Below are 19,166 nucleotides of genomic sequence, written 5' to 3'. Positions count from 1 at the left end.
AAAAAGTACTTCAGGATTAGTTTGGACATAAGATATCTAGACAGCATCTTCCCTGTGGAGCAGAATGGCTATCCCCCTGCTAAAACAAATGGAAGAGCACTAAAATTCTGTTAAACTTTTTAGTATTTCAGAAAGACTTTGATATTAGGCTCTGCAAGTAATTCTGAAAGGCATGAAGAGAGCACATAGAACAACCACAATAAGCACACACTTAGTATTGCACCAATTTGGTTCCAAAACGATCAAACACTACCCATAAAGCAGGCACCTTTGTTACAGTCCAGAACTATGAATCAGTCATGAACCTACACCGCTGAAATAAGAGAGACATGTAACTTAACCATCACAAAGAAGAAGTGTATACTTCTTCAATTCATTTAGATCCAAAACAAGAAAATACTGGATTTTTTGGTCCTATTCCAAAGACATAGAAACTAAAGCTGTTACTTTTTGTGACAGGGATCTCGGGAGGAGAGTTGCTAAGGGTAGGAGATAGTATATCCCCTCTACTACAAATGGTCTAGTTGTATGTACCTGTGCCCAATATCCACTGTGACAAGAGAAAGTATCAGAGCAAGCCCAAATAAAAGAGATAAGGTGGCTTGCAAAGGCAGTTGCTCCTTTCTGAATGGCTGCGATGCAGCTCCTGACTTTTCTCCAGATCTATGCCCTTGCTGACTAAGCAGAAAGACTAAGAAGGAAGAGATACAAGTACCTCTGAGGGTCATCATCACCATTTATGCACCGGTTCCTTTTTGTCTATACACCTGCTGCAGATAAAAGGGGAGCCTGCTCACTCTTGGCTCGATACCTGAAGCCACCCCTCCACTGCTGCAGCCTCAGCTGGCTGGTACAAGAACAGACTGTCTCACAAGGTCCTATTCCCAGCAGCAGCTGGCACAAAGTCCCCTTGCCCATCCCGCAAGGCAATTAATAGACATACTCGAAGGGATCACAGATACGGGATACAAGTTTTCAGCAACGCAAGGCGTTTGTATGCACACACGCGCGCACATGTGGACTGAGCTGGTCACTGACCAAGTCATCTCTTGCTGCTTCCAGGAGCAAGAGGCAGCATTACTGCTCCATGGCCACCACTGCTGCAGAAGCGAGGGGCGGCAGGAGCTGGGTGCGCACCCTCAGCCCCCATTGCCTACACAGGTCAAGTCAGCTGGCAGGTGCGTGAAGTGCACATATACAAGAAACAGGATTCGCACAGAAATATACTCTTACAAGAAACTACAACTCATTTAAGGACTTAACTGTTTCACTTTTTAGAGGCTTTACCTGAAGCAAATGAATTGTCTCTTCACTTAAGACATCGTAAGTAAAGCTGTTCACACACACCACATGTACTTCACCATTATCAGTCATCACTACAATGCAAAAATAAACTTAACTGCATATAACTAATATTAAAGCTTCCTACCACTACTTCAAGATATCACCAAATTATAGAAGCCTTGAACCTTAAAAGAAGTCTTCCAAGAAGCCATACAAATTGTATTAGTAAAACACTGTCATGCGTCAAAACACAAATCACAGTAAAAAAGAATCATTCACCAAATCATGTCAGAATGTTAACAAATATTCTGGGACTTAAATTACATTGAGCCAAACTGCAAATCAGAAGTATTTGCAAAAATACCAGGACTGCTACATGCAATGAAAACACCTGTGACATTCAAGCACAAGTAATTTTCTGTTGAACATTTCTGTTGCTTCATATTTACAAACTGCTCTACAAACTCCTCAGCAACTTTATATGGAATTTTCTGGCTTTTCCCACGTGCTAGAAAAATCTCAGCGTTCTGGGCCGTTTATGTTGCATGTCTTACACTTAAAGAACACAAACAGTATAGTCCTTTACATTTAAGATTTTAATCTCTGGAAGAAGCAATAAGCACTAAGGCTGGGTGCCTATGGCTATTTCTTCCAAATGGGAATAAACAGAACTGTGGAGGTCAAGAAGTAGGTTAACTGCCTCCCTTGTGTAGACTCCTTGAAGCAGTGTCCCGGTCTCTACCGCCAATTTGTTTTATATTTACACTTAGAAAAATATTACCGTAGACTGTCAAACAGTATTTTCAAAGATTATCTTAAAACATGCAAGAATAACTATGTATTTCACCCATCCTTTTTTGAGGTAGGTGTATCCAGACGAATAAGAAAGCCAGCTACAGTGTCCTGGACAGTTAATGACAAATGTCGTTTCCTGTTAGTGATACTATTTCATATCAAGGGATAATTACTGAGGACTTAGTTTCTCCCCATACATCCCCTTCATCATGGATCGACTGCAACAGTAAAGGGAAAAAACATGGTTCACTCACAGCTCATGATCCCATTGGAATAGTAAGAAAACAATGAGGCAAAATCATGAGAAAAACACTCACGTACAAAGGGCAGAAGGAGCTATCTACATTTGCTTCGGGCTTTGTCACATTCTCTCTTAAGTAACGCCGTGTCACTGTTTTATACACACAACTTTTAGACTGGAATTAATACTTTCTCAGTACTACAAATTTCACTCTAGCGAAAACAAAATTACACTTGGTTTTGTAAAGGAAACACTCTCCAATGCCTCTTTTGAACTGAGGCAGCTACTCCAGAAAACAATGCCTCTGCCTTACCAGAGCACAGTAGCTGGACGCAGCAAGGACAGCCGCAGCAAAGAAAAGAAAAAGGCATCTGCACATTCAAAGTAAGAATATACAAAGTCTGAGGAAACATATTTCAGAGGACTGTCATTGCTTCTTCCCTGAACCTGCCTACATCAAGATCAATGCTTAATATAAGACCAAATTTTAAGAACAACTGAATTACAGACAGTCACATTTGTGTATCTACACGGCTTCTAATTACTGTGAAAGTAGTTTATACTTGCAGCTGTAACACACAATCAAAAGCCAGAATCTGTTTTTTTCCAAATCTGAACATTACTATGAAAATATATAATACAGGCAACCTGAAAGATATTACACAAATACTGCTACATTATTACACAACTATTACTACATATTTACACCACACAGAAAACTAGAGCATCAACTCCATCAGCTGGGTCTTGAACAAAATCAGTAAACATTACTTTCGTATTCAAAACCAGACCACGTTAAAGTTAAAAGCCATACAAGTACTTCCAGGTCTCAGCTTCAGTTTTACCATACACTCTTCCCCGTTGCCTCCCGCTTGCATTACTGTGGAACTTCCATAAATAAAAGTAGCAACAGAAGTGTCTTCAACGTACTTTTCTTTACATCAGTTCCAGTAATATCATCCTTAAACAGTACTTACGTTTTATGATACCCCAAGGGAGAAAACCAGCTCCCCCTGCCCCCAAGCACGCAGCCTGGTTGTACAAGTAACTTCCCCGGACACACTGCGAGCGAGCCCGCTCACGTGGGCTGTGGATTGCTGCGGTCTGAGCAGCACTTGATGGTGGCTCATGGAGAACTCGCACACCACAATGCGTTCACTCCCCTATTTATTACCTGATGTTCATATGACAGCTTCAAATATAACTGTAACACAGCAAATGCCTTCCTGCCATTACCCTTCCCATCTGCACAAGTGCTGCAGTTGTTACTGACCCTGAGCGACTGCCTCACCGACCGTTTCTCTCTGCCACTTTCAGACTAAGATGCAGTATGAAAGCTTTAAAAATCCAAAAGTTTAAGACTGCTACTCTGAATAATAAAAAATTCATAACCAGTCAAACCTGAAGAGCTGTTTACAAGTCGGACGCAGGACTCTCTGATAAGCTACCGTCAAATCTATGAAGTCTATGTTTTTCAAGTTTTAATCAAGTTAGAATATGCATGAATCACAAGTGAGGTTTACATTATTAGAACTCACTAAGATGTCAGTATTTCACCTCTTCATTAAACCTTTTAGGCTTTAGGATTATTTCTGGCTATCTCCTGTAGCCTAATTAATCAGTAAGAAACAGAAAATAACTGTAGGGAAAGGCATCAACTTCAAATTGCAATAAGTAACTACTCAGAAATTTTTAAAAACACTTCAAGCATCTATTGCTAAAGAACAACTGAGCATAAAATTTAACTTGAATATTAGTTTAAGCACTACAGCATTGCAACCTGCTTTGCAGTTTGTCCCAGTAGCTAACAACAGCGATGATGAGCACCACTGGAAGAACAGAACTTTTCATACCATACTTAACTACTTTCTTTGGACCATCACACATCTACGAGAAGACGATTCACCATGCAAGAGACCTCCTTTAAGTCGGCAATCAACGTATGCCATAAATGCAGTTTAACTGTAAAGAAAACATAAACGGTGCGCAAGCCGACAAGTGCCCCCCAACTGGCCACCCTTTCACCGCGCAGTCTTCAAGCAGCACCCCCAGCCCCCTTACCAAGCACAAGGGCACGCTCCGAACTATGGAATTTTTAGCGCGTATCCAGTTTTTCAGGTTAACAACCCTCTCCCAGGGCCTCGCCAGCCAGAGCGGTCGCCAGGCGCCGCGGCAGCGGGGCGCGGGGCAGGCGCAGCCCCGCGGGACACCCCCGCCGCCCCGTCCAGGAGGGCGCGGAGCCGCCGCCGCCGGGGGAGGCAGCGGGGCCGCCCCGGCCAGGGGAGGCGTGTCCTCCCCGCGCTCCTGTCAAACGCCGCCGGACCCGCTGCTCTGGCGGGCGGCAGGGAGCGGGGCCCGTCCCGGGCGCAGCCCCGCCACGGAGTCACCGGCGGGGCGGGCAGCCGGCGGCTCAGGGCAGCGCCCCCCTGGGCCGCTCCGGGACCTCCCGTGCCGCCCTTGCTCACCAGGGCTCCCGCTACCCGCAACCGCGACCCCCCCGAGGAGCTTTGTTGGTGCCGGGAGGCAGAGCCGCCCCGCGCCTCTCGCCCGGGGAGCGGCTCCCGCCGCGCCACCCTGCACGGCTGCGCCCCTGCCTCGGCGACCGGCGGGGTCCCGATGGTCCCGAGCCCAGCCCGCCGAGGAGGGGAGCGGGCAGCTCCGAGAGGTCGGGACGCGGCGCCCGAGCCCGGCGCTGCCCCGGCCGGACACGCTGCCGCCTACCAGCGCGGCGAGGCTGGCGAGGGGCGGCAGCCGGAGGCACCCTGGAAAGGAAGGAAGGGAACAGGGACGAGGGGACGGGGCGGCCGCCGCCGCTCTCCTTCCCTCGCGGCGCCCGGCGCGGCCACGCCGGGCGGAGGTCGCGGTGGAAGCCCGGGGAGGGGGCGCGACCCCCGCCTCGCCTCCCTTTCTCTCCCCGCTCCTCCCTTCCCCTGCCCGCCGCTGCGGGGAGCGCCGCCGCCGCCGCCACTCACCGGGCGGGCGGGAAGCGGGTCCCCAGCGTCCCGCGGCGGCTCCCGCGCCTGTCAAGCGGCTCCTGCCGTCGCTCGCCTCACGCCGCCGCCATGTTCCGGGGGCACCGCGCATGCCCGGCAGCGGCACCGGGGGCGCGGGCCTCCCCCCCGCCGCCCACCCTTCCGCCCGCCGAGGGGGGAAGCGGCAGCGGCGGCGCGGCGCTGCCCGGGGTTCCGCGCCCCTCGCCGGGGGCAGCTCACGCCGTGGGGGCCCACGGCTGCCGGCATCCCCGCACCTCGCCCGTACCTGCGGGGGGCGGCCCCGCCCGAGTGGGCACGTTAGGGGCTGAGCCGCCCGTCCGGGGGGCCCGTGAGGCGGCCCCGAGCGCAGCGCGGCCGGCGTCGCCCCGGCCGTTCCCCTCCGCTGCCTCCCCGCGGTCCTCCCGCCTTCAGACCTGCCGCCGACCCCTCGCCGGGCCAGGGGGAGGCGAGGGGCGCCCCGCTCCCCCGGAGCCATCTTGCGGCGGGGCAGGCGGCGGCCCGCGCCTAGCTGCTCTTCGCCTGCCGTAGCGGGGAGGGCGGCGGCCGCCGCACCGGCACACGTCCCCGTCCCCCTGCTGCGGGAAGCAGCGAGGCCTGGGGGCGCCGGGGAGGGTTGGTGTCGGCGGGGCTCCGCGGTCCTGCGTCCTGGGAGCGGGACCGCCTTGTGAGGGGGGAAGGAATTGCCCCTAAGTGTAAGGCAACGGCTGCAATGCACTGCGGCCACACCTGCGGCTGCGTCCGGCTGCTGCGTGCCCCGGCAGTGCAGAGGCACAGCTACGCACACCGAATTAGCTGCGTTAAATAATAGTCTGCGTTATGCATGCGCCCGTGATCACAACTGTATAACGCCTATTATAATCGGTGCACATCTACCTGAGAAATTTTACGCAGTTTGAGAGATCCCCGCTCATAAATAACTGCACGACGGTTGAAAAGTACTTCCTGCGCTTTTTAGGAGGGTACGTTCCCGTTTTATAATCTCTGGGTATTTTATTTCAGAGCCCAAGAGGTGCGTAGGCATAAGTATATCAAACTGCTGAGAAATCGTCCCTTAAATACTACCGAAGTTCGGGGCTTTCCATGCCCAAGTTTCGTCTTCACTACTTACATGACTTGAAAGTGAAATCTGAAATTCAAAACTAAACTAAGGTCATGAGAGTGAGATTTTAGGAGGTTTTTTAATGGGATTAAAAAAAAAGAAAAAGGAAATCCAAATATATATACCCAAAACCCCTTCAACTCTTCTATATGAAAGTGAAATTAATGCATCCCACTCCAGTATCCTCATACATTGCAAGTTACTACTAACATGATTTCAAGCACTCTCATAAGTAGTAAATGGTTCTTCAGAAACAAGGAAAATGAATCCTTGCCATAAATTATAAATATTTAATATTTAGACAACATGAGAGAAATGAGTAAACATATGCTAATCCAAGTGATTAAAAATATACCAGAGAAATACTGAAATATGCTTACAGAAAATCTTTATAGCCGTGTGGTATGCTCATAACCGATGCAGATTGATGCTGCTTAATTTGAAATATTTTCCCCTTTCTGTCATATTGAACTTTTGCAGGAAAACGAGAGCTCATGTGCATTATAGAGAAGGATATAGAAATGTCCCAAGTGTCACAGAATAAGTCCTTGGGAGACATGGAGGAATAGAAAACATATTTTAAAGATATCCTTTAAACCCAAGCCAGCGCTAGATATAATATCTGAGGAATTCATTCCCCGAGAGCCAGTGGGACACCCTGCCGTTGGTTTCTACAGCTACTGTTGCAGATTCTGTCAAACGTGAACTGGCGCAGTCCTCTACCTGCTCGTAATTTTCCCAGGAGACTGAAATCAGGAAGCCCAGCCAGCATTAATCCTGCTTCTTAGACCCCTGATGCGGTGAAACTGGAAATAAATGACAGATGTAAGAATAAATGTCTACAAGATCACAGATACATCACCAGTAAAAAGAGCAGAATAGAAGAAAACTTTTAACACTCTCTTCTAATCCAGGAGCCAAATGGGTCCGCAGTGCCTTCATGTGTCCTTCACCTATGAGCTATAGCTGATGTAAAGCAAACAATTTATTTACAAAATTATTACAAAATGAATCAGGAGTCCTGCCTGCTTCCATTTTCCAGCAGAATGATGAGCTTGTTTTCTGGTGACTCACCCATCATGTTTCATTTCCTTTTATAGCTGTTAAACTAAATTATTTGAGTCAGAAAAGCCAGGCAATTTTTAAGTTCTTGGTGTTCTTCACAAAGAGAGAGATAAACCTGTGTGTATGTACACGTATACGTATATGTATGTATATGTATGTATATATATATATGTGGCTTCACAATTTTTTGCAGGGAAACTCCATGATTTTAGAAAGAAGCACCAACATCAAAATAAAACCAAGATGTAACAGGCTGCCCAGGGAAGCAGTGGAGTCCCCATCCCTGGAGGTATTTAAAAGAGGTGTAGATGTGGTGCTTAGGGACATGGTGTAGTGGTGGAGTTGGCAGTGTTAGGTTAATGGCTGGACTCGATGATCTTAAAGGTCTTTTCCAACCTAAATGATGCTATGATTCTGTGGAGGTAGACTCCAATGAACTCATACAACTGGTCAATATGATGTTCTGAGAGGTTGATGCAGATGAAAAAGATGTTTAAGAGAGCTGGCAGTTCCTCAAAGAAATAACATTAAGAGTGTAAGTAAGTGAACTATTTGTGTAGAAGAGGTAAGGGGCACAGTAAAAGATCAGCCTGGCTGTCACAAGCTCTTTGTGAACCTCAGACAGGAATGAAGCATGCAGAAAAGAGAAGCTGGGTCAGGTTACTTGGGAAAGCTACAAAAGTGTAGCCCAGTTGTGCAGGCATGAAATCAGAAAATGAAGGCAGCAACTAGCAAGGGATATCGGGAGTAAATTAAATAATTTTAAGTACATTACCAGAAATGGAAAAGAATCAAGCAAATGATTACTCCAGTATCAAGAGAAGTGGAAAGTTTTTGACAGACAACACTGAGAAAGCCAAGCTTCTTAACATTTTTGCACCTAATTTTTTTTTTTTTTTAAATATCAGGCATTATTGATACTTGGGAAAACAGATGGATTTCAGACCTGACTATCAAAGGACCAAGTGAGAAATTTATTCAGACAAAATTTGCTGCTTTTCCATCAGCTGGACTTAAAGGACTGGCTGATTAAATCTCAGTTACTAGTGGTTATTTTGGAGAATTTACAAGGGATATTGGAGGGATATCCCATAATAATATCCCGTGGAGGCATATTATAGGACAGAAAGGGACAAACAGTATTATTGAAAGGAAAGAAGGAAATAGGAAGCTATATACCAATCTATTTAATTTCAGTGCCCAGAAAAGATACTAGAGCAAGTAAACAAGATATTTTTAAGCACTTATAACACAACAAGTAACAGCCAACACAACTTTGTCAAGAACAAAGGGTGTCAAACATATCTAATCTCTTTTGCAACAAAGTAAGAGGAATTGTCAGTGGAGAAGAAACATTGGATGTCATGTTGGATGTCACTTTAGTAAGATTTTTTGACATGGTTTCATATGATATGCTTTAAGTAAACAAGGGAAACAATGTAGATGAAGATATTTAGGGAGCTGGTACAAGTGGCTCATTGTCAGAAGGATGTTAATGAACTCACCAATGGGTCAGAAAATGTGTTTACATAACTGCAGATTATACCAAACTGAGAGGCTTTAGCATGGTGGAGGACAGATGTAGGATTTAGAAGGATTTTCACACTCTGGAGAAAGGGTCTGAAAAAAGGAGGGTACTATTCAACAGGGATAAGTGCACGTTACTGGGTGGAGGCAGATATGATCAGCTGTACAAATAGGAAAGGGGGAACTACTGGGTGTTCTGCAGGGGAAAAAGCTGCAATTATGTGAAAAAGAAAAAAAAGATCTGTGGTTATGTGAATCACAATCTATACAAAGGGGACAATGTCAGAGGGCTGCAGTGAGAAAGTCAAACCACATAAAACAATACAGAAAGAGAAGCACAGACTCTTTGTGAAACAGCCTGATTTACACAGCCCTAGAAAGGCTCAGTAGCTGTGGTCTGTCTGGCTTCAGTAAATATGTAGCCCATGAAGAGAGCAGAAAAGAACAATCTGAATCATCAGATATCTATAAAATATGCCCTATAAGGAAATTCTAAAAAAAAAACCAACAGGGACTTAGGTTGAAGCAGGGAAAGTGGAAGAAGAGAAAATAACATACGTAGCTATACAATACAGATATGAATGTATATCAAGTATAAGAAAGACTGCTGTAAAGAGAAAAGGATGAATTTGCTTTCCGTTTCTATAGTGGATGGGTCAAGAGAGAACAGGTTTAAAACACAGCAAGTAAGATTAGAAAATAAAAATGATAAGGATGGGGAGGAAGGTTGGCTGGGTGGTTGTGCAGCCTCCAGCCTCAGACTCTTCAAGAAGAGCTAGGCACCATCGGTCAGAGCTGGCACAGGTAGACTGGCCCTCGGGCAGAGGGTGGACTCAACCACCTTCCATGGGCCCTGCCAGCAACACGATTCAATGAGTGCGAGCTTTCTCTAAGGCCATTGGAAAGTATCAGTGTCCTCAGGGAAAGGATTTTCTTGTTTCTGCAATGAGCATGCTGCTAGCTTCCGAAAATAAATTGTTTCAATAAGAATTTCAAACTGCCTTCCTATTTTCTGAGTCCTCCTTCTTTCAAGCTGTCACAATATGATTGTCCTATGTAACCAAGTATATTATAGATACACGAGAGGATGCACAGTTTCACTACCTGAAGAGAGCCATAATTTAGACATAAATGGGTCTGCCTTCTACTCTCAGTTATGTGAATTCAACAGAAATTGTAGATTTTTATCTGACAGCAAGTTAACTTTTTGTTCTTTCCCAAGAATGAAGTTTACCTTTTCCAGAACAGCCTGAGAAGTCCTTCAAGGCCTGAAGTGCAACAATGACATATTCTTTTAATAACATCTTATTTTCATTTTTTCTCTTTTCTGCTTGCTTGTAGGAAATGCCATCACCTCCTTCACAATTTTTAAACTGTGTAGATTAAGAACAGGAATAATTACAGATGACAAGTGTAAAGAACACTCACTGAAACTATATTAAGTAAAAATATTCAGACATTCTGAAGCAGTTTCATTTAATGCTATAACGTTACAGTATATACATAAGGTGTTTAGACATGCATGTAGGAACTGGTAACACTGAAAGAAAAGGAGTTATGTTATTTTCATTTGCATGGCTGCAAAACTGAAAATAACTTCTCTGAGGTACAGGAAGCTCACAGAAATAAGTGGGAACAGAATATTGGCCATGCAACTTGTTAAAATATTTTGCTGTATTAGTTAGAAATTGATTTGTAGCAGGGAAAAAGCAGTGAGGAACCAATTTCAGGTAAGATACACTTAAGCTATGGGTAATCTTTTGCCATTTGACAAATAGTGATTAAAATCACCCCAGCAAGGGAAAACAGATTTGTTTTATTTGGTTTTGTATTACCTAAAGTGAGTGCTTCCTGCACAGTGGCAAGCCAAAAGAAGAAAAAAATGCTTACTCCCAAAATGTTGGGGCCAAAACCCTGCAATAGAATGGTAATACCAAAAAAGATAAAATTTGAAGTGATGAGGGGGCTCTTTTCCTGACATCTGTCAAGCTCCCTGGAGCTTCAGGCTGCCTCTTGGTTGGCTAAATAATATGCAGGGCTGGACAGAAATTTTTTTTTCCTTCCCTATGTATTTTCCATTTCTATGGTATTTTTTCCATAGCTGAAATATCAAAATCCTGAACATGTCCATAAGCTGACCAAGTAAAACTGTTTCAGTAAATGGAAATGGTTTCAGTGTTTCTAAATAGCCCATTTTGACCCTTCCTTTCTTTCTTTGTTTTCACATAAATTGCATTGTATTTGAATTGAAATGTTGTGGATCAAACGTTTTCAGAACTTTTAGCTCTAAATATCCTATTTTGAGAGTTGTAAATATCCAACCTTCGTTTGGTTTTTTTGTTTGGATATAGGAATGGCAGCAAAATCATCCCTTTACTGGAAACAATTTCAGTGAAGCAGAACTACTTGTGTAACTGTAGTAGGACGCTTTCCAACTAGTCTAAAACACATGAATAAAAGGAGAGAAAACATTTTATGGAATGGATATAAACAGGGGATTTGAAATAAAGCAGCAGCAGCAGGAAACAAAACTTCTACTTCTGGGTCATAATAATCCAGATCAGTGATTTGTATTAGGGGGCCAAATGCAAAAGCTATAATACACGTCCTAAGTCACTGATCCTCATGCATCAACAAATATTTTAGCAATGCACTTGACCCAAATTCCGCTTAATTTTGCAACAGTTAAAATTCATGATTAATTTTTCTCATTCAGTTGAGGTGCTCCACAAAACAGTATGGAAGGTGGCATAACTTACCCCTTTTTCTCTCAATGCAGTTGGTTTCTCTGCGTATCTAGGTAAGAATGAATCTCTTCAAGGGGAACTGCAAGCGTCTTCCAACAGGAGGGTAATGAATGGTTCAGCTCTTTAGTTACCACTGAGGAACTATTCTGACTTCAGGTTCACATTTTGGCAAACAAAAGCAAAGTCTCCTTTTCATTAATATACTAAAATTTCTCCTTTGGATGCTCTTTTCAAGTGAGAAGGAAATTCAAGTAAAATAGAGCACCCTCTTCCCTAAGAGAGAGAGCAAACAAGATGAAATGCTAATAATCCCTGCCTTTCAACCCAGCGGTTGATGCTAGTGCTGCCATGTCCCTGCCGCGGGGGCTTACCCAGCTGTCCGGGGGGGTCGCTGCCCAACTCGGTCCCAGGCGTGCGGTGGGGAGGTCCGTCTGGCAAGGTTTGACAGCTCCCGGGTGGTTAACAAAAAATAAAAATCCAGCTCTTCCGGCTGTGGGAAAGCTTTGAGGAAATGAACAAATTTAAGCAAACGCACTGTTGTCTCCCAGTGTTTTTAGGCAATCTGGCATGCTCATACAGGTACATGTGAGGGGTGAATTTCTCTCATATGCAGCCTTTGGACCTCGTGATCCCACAGCTTCCAAATCCAGTACGGTTTCTGTGGTGCCACCGAACCAAGCACTTCTGCCATGGGATTTGCCAGTTGCTATCGATAGCTCCCTGACATTTCCTTTTGTCTCCTTGGCCTCCCGTGGCTCCTCGGCTCTGCTGGCGCAGGGGAAGGCAGAAGGGGGCCAAGACGCCGATCGAGCGAGCAAGGTAGCGAGGGGGAGCCCAGCTGGCGAGCGGGGAGGGGGAGCGAGCCAGCAGCGCAAGCTGGCCACCGCCTGGGCTGCCTTCGGGGCGGGGCGGCAGCTGTGACCTGGGGGAGCCACGGAAAGGAGCCGCTCCGGCTGGCAACGGGATCCCAAATTCGCCATCAAATGAATCAGGCCTCTGAATTACGGCTGTGTGAGCCCTGGGTACAGCCTCGTGCTGTACCCCTTGGGAAACATGCCCCGGATGAAATGCAAGTGATAGGGAGTGCCAGGGGTGGGTGGGTGAGGGGCTAACTGCTAAATAAATGTGCTGCAGAAGAATAAAACCAAAATTGTGCTTTTCTTGAAGCCGGGTGTATCAGGGTGTTTGAGCCGGGTTGCTATCTCTTTCAATTAGTACCCTAAGACCAAAAGAAGAATTAACTGATAATACCACCATTAAAGCACTCTTGAAAGTTTAGTTTCGAGTCGTATGTTGTTTGGCATGATGTGACCGACCACGTACACCATGAGAGGCCACCGCAGGCATGAATAATATGACAAATGCCATTCTTCATGTGAACAGCACTTATTTCCATTTCAGTGCAATGAAACCTGAGATGCCAAAGTGGTTAATCCTGTTTAGTGCTACCGTCAAGTCAGAGATCTGTCAGCGTTGTGTTTTCAAATGATGACAGAGGCAGCTTGCTTGCAGCTCTCAGCTTGCAAGCTCACAAATGCCAGTGACTTCTGCTTCCCATAAAACGCTGTTCTTTGTAAACAGAACAGCTTGGTTTAAACAGAATACGTAAAGTGCCGTTTCATTTATTCAGCTTCTCAATCATTTATTTATTCATTTATTTATAGTTCAGTTTATTCGGCTTTATTAGGAATAGAGGCTTCTGCCAACGAGGGAGCTCGACACCCATCTTCAGAGCGGCGCGGGCGCCGGTGGCATGCGGGGGTCTCTGCCAGGCACAGCCTTTCTCAGCTTTCTGGGGACGCAGCCCCACCAAGCGCAGAAGACCCCAGGGTGTACCCTTGCTGGAGAGCGTGGAGGGAGAGCGAAAGGGCAGGTGGCTGGGGAAAGGGGGTAGGACAAGGGCCAGGAGCACAAGCAGCAGCTGCCAGCACCTCTGTCTTTCCCTTTCTGCAAGGCAAGAGTGCTCATCTCCTGCCACCCGTCCCTGTCCTCCTTTGGGGCTGCACCTCATCTGCGCAGCAATGAGAACGAGCAAGGGAGGGACAGGGAACATCTCAAGCTGTGGAGCAGAATAAGAGTGCCAAATGGAGCGTTCTCATTAATATTCATAAGTAAGGATTATTTTTCCCAAGGCAACTGTTTGAATTAATAATAGACAGCCCCAAATCAGCAGTACATAGAAGTAATGGGGTTTTCTTTTCTCTGTGTCAAAACATTACCATGAAATACTTTCAACAAATACATAGTTTAGTTTGTCAGTATAAGAAATGATATGGCAGTTGAAGTATTTCTTACAAAGATATATATATTCTTATATATATATATATACCACCTTACCTTCAGCTTTCAGCATTTGGGTGAAGAAATGAAGCTTTTCAACTATTTTAGCTAGCTTTTCATTTTAACAAGATTTTCCCTTGTGTTACATATTTAAAAAAAAAAGATTATATAAATGTTCTTTGTTAAAAATACGAGAATATGAGTAAAGTTGAGGTGTGAAGGAGGGTAGAAACAGTAAGAAAATGTCAGAATAGCCCTACACCATTTCTGTTCTACCTCCAGGTAGTAAAGATGAAGATTGAGGGATCGGAGGGAGAGGTGTTGAAACAGCAGGATAAAGTGAAGTACAAGTCCTCAGGGTTAAATGCTACATTCAGAGAGTTTTAAAATAAATGGTGGAACTGCTAAAATAATATGCACTCACTCTTAGGCAAAACAGATACTTCTCAGGAACTTGTTAGGAATACTTTCTCTGCCTAAGGTATTTTTTTCAAACATTTCCAAACAAAGGGTCAAAGATGCCAATGGTCCCTAAGGCAAATCCTGCTACGCTTTGGAATTGTCTGCATAAAAGGATCATTATCAAGAAAGGCCTATAAGCAACCTCGAAAATAACACTGACAATATACAAGCGTTATTTAAATCAGAGGTATATTTTCTATTGTGTTTAGTTTTATCCTCTCCATCTCAAAACAATGCAAATAAAATTATTTCCAAAACAGGTGAAACAACTTAGAAATTCTCTTGAGACTTTTGTACATGGAGAGACCATATACATGGGGCTGCTTAATGTAGAGATGAATGAGGGGCAATAAATAAATATTAAAAAAAGGAAAAAAATACAAAGAATGTAAACTCATATAGTCTTTCATTCCAAACATAAGAACATACACTGAACTTGAATATGAGGAAATGTGAAGAGTTAAAATAGAATAATCTATGAAACCCCTTACCTCAATATAACATTGCTATCAAGAGTTAAGAGGATATCACAAAGGAGTAGACCTGTAGAGTTTAAAAGAGGCCTGACCATCTTATGATGATAATAATAGAGATAATTTTAAATAGGGAGCATCCCTTCAGGTTTTTCTTTTGCAGCTGACAGCTGCTAAGGGTAAGAAAAAAAATTCTTTTTTTGCCTGTAACAATTGCTCGTACTTTTTTTGCAATCAGTTGGGTTGTCATTGTCAGAGGAAAGTCATGGGACTGCACGAACCTCTGATCTTCTAAAGTACAAAAATTCCTTTGTTCTTAAAGATGAAAAACTGTCATGACCAAAATACCAGCTGAACAGGAGGCAGGGAAGGAGAATCATATTTCTAATGGAAACACCAGGGATGTAAAGAAAATGAGTTGCATAAGAAGTAAGATATCAAATATCTGAATATTATCAGAACATAGTGGGTTTTTTTCTAGTAGTTCTTTTTTGTGAGTGTAAGTGAGTTCTTACACACTTGGCATTAACAGCTTTGTCTTTATTCTTTCACTGTCTATGTCTCTATTCTTGTGCTATGTCTTTATTCTTGTTCAGGTCCTTGTGAAGTTATTCCCAAAATAACTTCACAAAGTAAGCTCTAATGGAAAAATTCTCATGCATTCAAAGTAGAGGAGGATATGAGCACAGAGACAGAGCCAAAACCTTTTCAAATTAAACCCTCTGTGCTTCCACCCAGTTGTTGGTGCAGAGATTGATGTTCCCATCACAAGTGGAGTGTTTCTATACATGCAATAAGGATCCTTGAGCTCCGCTACTGACTTACGTGCTTGGGTGGAAGATTCTTTACAACAGGATACTGCAGCTGCCTGGAACAGCAGCAGTGCTACATAGATATGTACGTATGGGATATATGTATACACAGTATAACACACATAGTATTTTTTATATGTAGAATATATATAAAATTGGAGGGAGCTGGGAGAGATCAGAATTGGGAATGGCTGGAAGGTGAAATGAAAACTGAGAAACGGATAAAGTATGGCATGAGTACACCATATGACCGTGTAAGCTGAGATGAAATAAGATGCAATACTAGTTTTGCAGCGCTAAATCTGTGCTCTGCTCCTGGTGTGCGCAGCCCGTTGAAGGCTGTTAGCCACTTTTGCCTGTTATGGCAATCTGTATGAGCTGTATGAGCAGTCAAAGCACCCCTAAACTGTAACTACCTACTGGTCAGCGCTCTCCTCTCCAGATGGGAGCTCCAGCTGGGATTTGGGCCCACTGATCTGACATTTCTTTGTGCATACAAGAGGAGTTTTGCCTGTTACCTGTTTAAAGGACCCCAACCTCTCAAAAGGAATGTGAAGTATTAGCCCCTTGGCTGCAAGCTGGTCAGAAATGCATCGGTCTCATCAGTCTTGCCAGCCATCTGTGTGAAACTGTCTTAGCAGGAGCTGAGCGTGTCTGAACACAATTTGGACATTTTTGTGCTAGGAATTGTCTAACCCAGTCAAGAGGCAGTGTACTGAAGGGGTTCCCACTAAGTGAAGTGGCAGGTGTGATCCTATACCTGTTGTAGGTCTTCTCCTACCTCTGTGGAACACACGGAGTTAATTTCTGGATGTCTTCTTTCTCAGATTAAAGATGCCAGTAGCTAAGGAAAGAAAAATGATTTACTTTCAAATAGTTCAGCTGACCTTACACATTTATCACTTTACAGGATTTCATTTTTCAATGGAGTCTATTGTTTCAACACCATTACCTCCACTTTTAGCAAAGACAGTTACAGGGCATTTATTTATACACCAGAGACACATTGCTTAGATTTTTACATTCTTTTCACCTGCAATAGTTTTGTCACAAAACAGTTGTTTGTCTCAAGCAAATATTTTTTCTCTCAAAGTTGTACTTAGAAGTACTCAAATGTCTTTTTATTTGCACAAGACAAAGACCTTTTTTACTAACTGTGACAAATGAAGAACAAGTTGGGGTAATACACTGACAAGACATGGATTACTTAGCTAATGTCATTCCATTGCACAGACAGACTTTGTTTGAGGAGGTTTTTTTTCTTTCTCTTTGTTGGGCTAAAAATTATCTTTCTACCAGACTACTCTTGCAAACAAATAGCAAATTACTAATGTCCTCCTTACAGCTACTTGGTCACAATGAAAAATTTAATTATTTTGGATTTCCAAAAGATTTCACAAAAGTGTCCACTCCTCCCCAGTCCCCTGCCACCAGCCCTGTGATAACCAGTGAACATGTATGGTCACGTAAATCATTTGAAGATTAAAAAACCCCACTTTTTTGTTTGTTTTTCATTTACAAACTGGCATGTTTCCATGTGTGGAATAGGGCCTTCTATGCCCCTGGCTTGTCTTCACAGCGAACCATTGCAGTTCATGGCACCGTTGCTGTATTCATGCCATCTGCCACTGTTTTGGCCATGGCCAGCTAGCTGCGGTGCTGCTCTGGTCAGACACACCACAGCAGCAGTGGAGTTACAGTACCCTTTTAATTCATAATGTTTGGCTGAAAGCTGTCCCTTAAATACATTTATAAAATCCCACACATACTGGAAGTGTGCCAGGACATTAGCCCATAAAAATCAAGGGGACTGTGATCAATTTTTCTTGTGGACCTGAGCCCGCATTTTAAGGGTGTTTTATGCTTCCAGCTGAAGAGAGCCCACCACAGAATAGCATACAGCTGTGATTTATCTGGTTGACTTTTCTCATCTGAGCCAATGGAGATACTTAAAGGAGAGATGTCGAAGGACAAAGAGAGAGCTGTAACACCCAAATAGTGCTTCTGCGATCATGGGATGGGAAAACAGTAATGCCACTGCACTGTCCCCATCCATGTATCACTACTCTATCCAGTCCTGGTCACAGGAAACTCCTTTTGAAGACAGAAAGTTTTCACTACTGAAGAGACTGTAAACTCAGTTTATTTTAATATACAAAGTCAGGAACCTTTATTTTCGATGTTTCTTGATGTTAACTCAGTAATAAAACATCCTTTGCAAAATGATGCCCTAGAATTCTTTGTTGAGCCAAGTTTAACAAATGGATGTTCCAAGATGCCTGAGGCATTTGGAGAAATGACTATTGCACAGAGATGACACAAAGAAGTGATGATGTTTCTCTTCTTTTATAATTAAAGTCATGTACTGCCCTTTAATGAAATCAAAGACCCTTTTGTGCACATTCTCAGTGCTTCAGTAGCTTAAGGAAACAATGGTCTAGAGAAAATATAGCAGGAGGACATAAAATTGCCTTACTCCTAAAAGCCAAAGTAGTTACACAGGAAACAGAAAAGTAAACACTGAACCTGAAGATTGGGCTCCAAGCTCTTGTGAGATGGTATATGTCCCAGCAGAAGGAAAAAGCAGCAGACTGAACAGAATTGAGAAGAACTGCTGGTTTTGTTTTGCAACTTTGGAAAGCCACCACTCTAGCCTAGCACATCTTAAAAAAAAGAGGTAAACTAGGACTGCATTGAAAATCAGATACTGAATTTGATCAAAAAGAGGCATATATTCCAACAAAGACACGTTCACAGGGAGAATAATAGGATCCAGCCCAAATTAATTTTCTCTCTCTTGTGAGTCAGGACTATGGTAACATGGCCTCAGATAACACTGAATCTGAATCACATTGCTCTGAACAACTCCCACGTAACATCAGCCCTGACATGCATGATGTTACAGGTCCCGGTGACCCCACCTTCAGTCTACCTTCAGTCTGAGTATAAGCAAACCCATAAAAAAGGTAGATTTATATATGGGTTTTTTTTTTCCTTTAGCTGCATTTGAAGTTTATGTGCCATGGTAGATTTCCATATATATCAACACTTTTATATTTATCAAGACACTTCATGGTTTCCCTAGATAGTCTGTGTATAATGATGTGCTGCACTCATTCTTAGGGTTGCAAAATCATTTCACTGTCCCTTAAATCACATGGCTAGCCAGTATGTGGGGCTTTATGGGGTGTTTCCACTAGGAAGAATGCTAATTACATCAGTCATTGATTACATGGGTATTTCTTTGGTGCTATCTTTGGTGCCGTTTACAGAGGCTCTTTGCACAGCCCTGTTGCCCTGAATGCAGGAGGAAGCTGGTCTCCTCCACAGTTCCAAGCCTGCCTTTCCCAAAAGCAACCCGATAAAGCCCCCTGGCTCTATCACATAC

General features: G+C 43.8%; 1 protein-coding gene across 5 annotated transcripts in view; it reads right to left on the bottom strand.

The window, feature by feature from the left end:
- SCML2 (Scm polycomb group protein like 2) overlaps nucleotides 1-10,292 on the bottom strand; it is a 78,509-nt gene extending 68,217 nt beyond the window's left edge. For 4 of the 5 annotated variants that reach the window (XM_075521666.1, XM_075521685.1, XM_075521693.1 and 1 more), the window contains exon 1: nucleotides 5,293-5,391. The gene's annotated coding sequence lies outside the window, so the exon portion shown is untranslated. Of the gene's footprint in view, nucleotides 1-5,292; nucleotides 5,392-10,238 lie in introns of those variants that run through there. The other variant, XM_075521675.1, reaches the window with a different exon arrangement.
- Between the last annotated feature and the right edge of the window lie 8,874 nt (nucleotides 10,293-19,166).

Source organism: Mycteria americana, chromosome 1 (assembly GCF_035582795.1).
Source record: "Mycteria americana isolate JAX WOST 10 ecotype Jacksonville Zoo and Gardens chromosome 1, USCA_MyAme_1.0, whole genome shotgun sequence".
Taxonomy (NCBI): Eukaryota; Metazoa; Chordata; class Aves; order Ciconiiformes; family Ciconiidae; genus Mycteria; species Mycteria americana.
Note: the sequence above shows the minus strand (reverse complement) of the source record. Positions and strands in the feature narration are given on the sequence as shown.